Genomic DNA, 7,185 nt, shown 5'->3' with positions numbered 1-7,185 from the left:
ACATTTCCTCATTTTCTGAGAATGAGAACTGCACATCTGTCTTACTTTCCTTTCGCTCTTGATGCTGTTACACCCAGACCCAAATCTGATCCTCAGTCAAGTATCTCTATTAGCTAATTTGGTGATTAGCATATGTCTTCTTTTTGGTGAAAGTGATTCTATGAAGTGTATACTCTTTGGCTCTTTGTTAACCATCTTAAGTTTTTGGCAAGGTATTTGATATAAAATCATAACAGATACCTTTTCAGCACCCAATAAATGTTAGTCAGTACTGTTTTTGAAATAAAAAGACTGAGTGGAAAAAGGACCCAAAGCCCAGTGGATTACTTTTAAAACCTTGGTATAGAGAAAAAAGACCAACTACTAAAAATAAGCTAGCTGCACATATTAACTTTAGAGTAAGTTTTAATGACTAGAGTTTGACTCTTTATTATGTGTTATCCTGTGTAATTTGTATTTCTACCTAGGCAGTAAGTTAGCTATGAGCAGTTGCTTACTATGTGCAAAGTCTTGTACTTAGAAATAAGAGAGAGCAGAGTAAGATAGGTCTGAAAGAGTCACGTTTCCCTTAGATCCGAGTACATAGATTTTTGTAGGTATTTTTATAAATAAGTACATAATATATATTCATGGAAGATAATCAATAAAATGTAATCAAAACTATGGGAACTAACCACCAGTAAATTACTGTCAGCTGGAGAAAACCACTGTTAACATTTGGTATATATCCTTTGAGACTTTTAGAGATAGATGTATTTTCCACATTCCCTGGCAAATAGACTAAATAAATAAGTCATTCCTTTTTAATTTTTCTATTGTAACAAAAAATCAGATCATATTATACATACTGTTTTATGATCTGGTTTTTCTTTCACCTAAAATGCCATCATCATTTTGACTGCCAATAAATTAGTCTCTGCTTCTTAGCGAGCGTGTTTCCATTTAGTCAGCCAGTCCTATAGTGTTTACAGTTTTTCAGTCTTTAAACAGTGCTGTGATGTACACTGTAATTCTTTCTTTAGGATAAAGCCCTCTTAAGTGGTCTTCCTGCAAAGGTTGTGTTCAATATGAGGATTTTTTTTTAACATTTTAAAAATTGAGTTATAGTCAGTTTACAGTAGGCAAATGACCTGAATAGACATTTCTCCAAAGAAGATATGCATATGGCCAATAAATAACCTGGAAAGATATTCTCATTAGCCATCAATGGAAATGCAAATCAAAGCCACAGTAAGATACCACTTCATACCCTCTAGGATGACTGTCATCAAAAGGACAGATAATAAATATTGGCAAGGATGTAAAAATTGGAACCCTCTTGCACTCCTGGTGGGCACTTGAATTGTACTACCACTTGAAAAATACAGTCACCATTTGACCTAACAGTTGGACTCCTAGGTTTATAGCCAATAAAAATGAAAACATATGTTCATGCAAAAACTCATAATGAATGTTTGTAGCATATTCATGATAGCCAAACAACTTGAATGTCCACCAACTGACATGTAAAAAACAATTTACATGAAATTTACAGAATAGAGAAATCTATCAAGACAGATGAGGGATTGTCTTGGGCTGGCTAGGGGGTGGAGGGGTTAGGAGATAATAGCTAAACAGTACAGATTTCCTCTATGGGGTGATTTTCATGGTCTAAAGTTGTTTGTGATGATGGTTACACAACTTTGTGACTATACCAGAAATCATTGAATTGTACACTTTAAATGGTTTTATGTGATATGTGAATAATATTTCAGTAAATCTGTTGCCAAAATAAATGCCAGGGAGGACTTCCAGATAACTGAAGACAATGGTGGTCATCTAGCTACTGCCTCCCACTTTTCCTTCAAAAATATACATATAATAAAATGAAGGAAAATTTGAAGACATAGTATAATTTGAGAGAATTTAAACTTCAAGTAACTTTAAGTAAAAAGAAAAAAAATCAAATGTAGCATATGATTTCTCACACTCTTACTCCATTCCTGCCTGCCACAAGACTTTGTGGCAAGCAAGGGCAAAAGAAAAAAAAAAAAAAAAAGGAGCGAGCTCAGCTATAAAAAAGAATGAAGTTCTGCAGTTTGCAACAATGTGGATAGACCTAAAGGGCATTAATAAGTCAGGTAGAGAAGGACAAACAGTCTGTTATCACTTATATGTGGAATCTATAAGGTAAAACTGTATGTAACAACACAGAAACAGACTCACAGAACAAACTAGTGGTCACTCGTGGGGAGAGAGGAGGGGAGAACCAAGATGGGATGTGGATTAAGAGATACAAGCCACTATGTATAAATTAAATATGCGACAAGGGTATATTGTACAACACAAGGAAATATAGCCATTATTTTGTAAAAACTTTTTTCATTTTTTATATGTATTTTTATTGAAGTATGGTCAGTTTACAATGTATCAATTTCTGGTGTACAGCATAGTGCTTCAGTCATATAGGAACATACATATATTCATTTTCATATTCTCTTTCACCATAAGTTACTACAAGATATTGGATATAGTTCCCTGTACTATAATAACTTTAAATGGAGTATCATCTATAAAAATATCAAATCACTATATTGTACACCTGAAATTAATAATATTTTAAATCAACTATGCTTCAATTGAAAAAAAAAAAAAAAAAGGAAGGAGTGAAACAGACAGAGAAGCCAAACTTGATCTAAACACTTAGCCAGAAAGACTAAGTTTACCCTGAAAATTCTAAAAGGAAGAAAAAAGACCTAGGTTGGAGTAAGGGCTATAGGGAAGGGACTTAAAAGTACATACAGTTTGAAAAAGCAGCCTTCAAAATAGGTAGCTTACAGGGGAGACAAAAAGGCACATAAGGAAGGGAAAGGTAGCCTTTGGCAGTTGGACGGTGAAGGGAGAGTAAAGCAAAGGGGGGAAATTCCTAGTCCTGTGAGTCCAAGAACCACAAAACTGTAGGATTTGTAATCAACTTCTCCTCTCAGAACAGAACAGTTGGCTGATATACCTGGACTTTGCAATATTGACAGAAGAGGGCACCATTAAAATAGGAATCTGTAAAACACCCCAGTTAAAGTGTTCAGATGAAAATTCATGGTGGTAAACAAATTTATCTGTAAAAATGAAATTAAGTGAATTAAATTTCCAGCTCAAAACAAAATCTAGAAAAACAACACAGTAAACCTAAAGAGAGCACAAGGGAGGAAGTAATAAAGATAAAAAGTAGAAATTATAGAGGTAGAGGATAGAAAACTGTAGACCTAATTAATCTATATTATGATTTTTTAAATTATCAAAATGCAAAATGAGATCACAAGTTGAAATAACTACTGAAAACAATTTATTTTTGTTTGTTTTAAAAATCACAAGATCTTACTTAACAGACCTCACAGCAATTCATTTGAAAACCTAGATAAATAATTTCCTAGGGACATGCAGATTATCAAAATGAGTTAGAAAACTTAAATGGATCAATTTGCATAGAAGAAATAATGTTATTAAGAAATTACCCCACAAAAAAAAATCGGGCCCAGATGGTTTCACCAAGGAATTCTATCAGACCTTTAAAGACTAGATAGTTCTACTGCTTTATAAATTGTTCTAGAGTTGAAAGTGATAGAAAGCTTCCTAATTTGTTTTACATAAAGCTATACTTGCTTTATCAATATCAATACTATACTTGTATTGATACTTAAACCTGATAAGAATAGTACAAATAAAAAGCTCCAAACCAACATCCCTTATGAATACTGATACAAAATACTAAATAAAATAATAGTGTAATTATTCAATAATATGCCATGACCATATGAGATTTATCCCAGGAATGCAGAGCTGGTTCTGTATTAACATAGTCATTAATAATTATACTTCATATGAATAGCTTTGGGAAGAAAAATCATTTATCTCCATAGATAATGAAAAAGCCTTCCAAAAAAGTCACTCATTTATGATAAAAATAAAACACACAGACCTACACACTCAGTAAAATAGAAATTGCAGGATACTTTTTTAAAAAATAAAAAAATCTATATCTTACTCCTAAAGCCAGAGATCTTATATATTGGGAAATACTTGAGGTGTTTCCATAATATACAAAAACAAGGCAAGTGCTCACTACCTCCACTAATGTTCAGTATTGTAATGTAGGTGGTAACCAATTCAGTTAGATAAGAAATCAGTCAGAAGCATGAGAATGGGTAAAGAAGTGAGCTATCTCTTCTCTCAGATCTGCTATCATAGCTAGAAAACCCACAGGGCATCACTGGTAAAATGAATTCAAACAATAAAAAGAATTCAGTAAGGTTACAGGGTATGAAATTAACTTCAAAAGATCAGCAGCTTCATAGACACAAAGAGTTACCATTTAGCTGCATGAAGAAGTTTTTAACATTTTTGTAAGTCACAAAAGTAGACTTAAATAGGATGACTCAGCACTATAAAGATGTCAGTTCTCCTTATTTTCTAAATGTAACTCAATCCCAGTGAAAGTACCAAGAAACTTTTTAAAAATGAAGTTAGACAACATTGGTACTAAATTATAAGAGGGAGGGGAGGGACAGACAAGTGTAGCCAGGAAGAGACCATAAAAAGAAAACTACCTGAAGGGATTGCCCCTACCAGACACTAAAACATGCCCTATAAAGCTTCTACAATTAACACAGTGCACTGCTGTCACAGGAATAAACAAACGGAGCAGTGGAATAGAAAGCCCAGAAGCAAAACGAGGTCCTCGTGGAAACAATAAAGGTAGCATTTCAAGTCACTGAGGTAGAGATGAAGTTTTCAATAAGTAGTACCAGGATATCTGGGTAGCCACTTAGAAAGAGATAAAATCAGATTCAATCTTGCACAAGAATAAACTCAACATTAAAGTGTGTACACAGATGTTCATAGCATTATTTATAATAGCGACATATTGAAAACAGCCCAAATGTATAACTGATAAATGGAGAAGCAACATGTGGTATGTCCATACAGTGGACTGTTACATGGCAGTAAAAAGTGCTAGTACTATAGCATGGATGAAACGTAAACATTATGCTGAGTGAAAGATGGCAGTCACAGAAGGCCATGTATTATATTATCTCATTTATGTGAAATGTCATTAACAAGCAAATTTAGCAACAGAAAGTAAATTAGTGGTTGCCAGGGACTGAGGGAGTTTGGGGAAAAGAGAAAGACTGGTAAAAGGTACAGTGTTTCTCTCTGAGGTGATGAAAATATTCTACAGCTGGTTGGAGTCATGGTTACAGAACTCTATAAATATACTTTTAAAAATTGAATTAAACACTTTCAGTAGGTAAATTATGTGGTATTTGAATTGTATACCCATAAAGCTGTTACCACACAGAAAAAAAAGAAAAAGCAACTCCAAACAGATTTAGAACCTAAGCGTTAGAGAGCGGGAGTCACACAGTAGAGATACTAAAAGAAAACACGGGTTTTCTTCTTTAACCTTGGCTTAAAGAAAGACTTACTATGACTTAAAACCCAAAAGCAGTAAAAGATTGGTAAATTTGAGTACGTAAAAATAAGAAAATTTTGCATGGCAAAAACCACCATGAAAAAAGAAGATAGCTGAAAAACTAGAAGAAAATATTTTCACTGTATACCACAGTCAAAAAGGCTAATATCCTCCATATATAAGAATTCTTAGTAATTGAAGGACAAAAAAAAAAAAAAAATTGAGAGACAAAGAACCAAAGACCTCATAGGAAAATGGGAGAACTCATGAACAGTAAACACACACAAAAAGTTTAATCTTACTCAAAATCAAAGAAATACAAGTTAAAACAGCTTTGAGATAACATTTCTTATCTCTCAGATAGGCAAAAATCAGAGAATGACAGCACATTCTGTTGCCAGACTACTGGGAAATAGGCCCCCCCTTACACACCGGTGGCAGGGACGCCAGCCCGCGCAGCCCTTCTAGAGGGTGACTGGCAATGCTTGGCAGCCCCACAGACACACTTCTGACCCAGCAGCCCCGCTTGTGGGAATCTCCTTTAATGACACTCTTGCATTTGCACAAGTTCACTCATTTTAGGATTGTTTGTAATTGCAAAATATTGAAAACCTAAATGCTCATAGGAGAATGATTGCATAAATTATGGTACAGCCACACAACAAAGAGCTGCAGTTTTAAGAAAGAACAAGGAAGGGCTCTGAGCTGTCACGGTGTAATTAAGCAAAAAGAGTAAAATGCAAAGGGCGTCTATAGTATGCTGCTCTGCACGTGAGCAGGGAGGTGTGATACATGTGTCTGCTTATTCCTGCAAGAGAAATCGAGGAATGATAAACCAGAAACTAATAAAATTGTTTTCCTACAGGGAAAGGGAGTAGGAATAGGGGTAGGAAGATAGGCAATAATGGAAACAAGATACTAGGGAGCAAAGGGGAGTGACACTTCTCCAATTATACTTTTTTGTACAACTCTGATTCTGAGGACTCTGGTAATTTTTCACGCATTCTCCAGATATAAATAAGAGTCAGCCTAGATGGGTGTGTTGGGTGGGGCATGATTCCAAAATGGAATACAAACAGTAGAAAGTGAACCTAACTCTGTTACAAATAAGTAACAAAACCACACTGACTTGAGTGGGAAAGAAAGGAACCAAGTAACTTTGGAAAACAGGAGTTTGATTTTATACTCTAGGGCTAAAGATAAACACAAGTGTTGTACTGCATGTAATAAATGCGTTTCTCACAGAGGTCCTGGTTAGGAAATCTGAAACTCTCTTTTGTGCATCCTGAGTTTGAACAAATAAGTGAATTTATTATAGATAATGAAAGTATAATTTTTCACCATTGGATAAGGAAGTTACAGATAAAGGAATAACCTGGAATGTACCCTGTTTTCTTTGGAGTCGGAGGTATCCATATGAACCTGTGATTTTTAGTATATATTTGCAGGTGCAGAATTCAAAAATAAATACAGCTGGGTGAATGTGTGCTAGTACACATACAAACATGTTCTAGTTCTGTCCTGAGAGGACGACGAGCTGTAAGACCCTAGTTAGAGTGAACACCTTAGTGCCCGGACCTCTCAATACCATTCTCCGGAGGGAGGAACCATGGGTCCTGGGGGAAATGGCGGAGTCTGAGGCTGGGGTAGGGGAAACACAAGAAGATCTTGGAACATCGTGTGGTGCCAGGAAGCCAGTTTGAAAATGGGAGTATTGGATTTTAACCCACAGCATA

Source organism: Camelus bactrianus, chromosome 4, assembly GCF_048773025.1.
Source record: "Camelus bactrianus isolate YW-2024 breed Bactrian camel chromosome 4, ASM4877302v1, whole genome shotgun sequence".
NCBI lineage: Eukaryota > Metazoa > Chordata > Mammalia > Artiodactyla > Camelidae > Camelus > Camelus bactrianus.
This window is presented reverse-complemented; position numbering follows the sequence as displayed.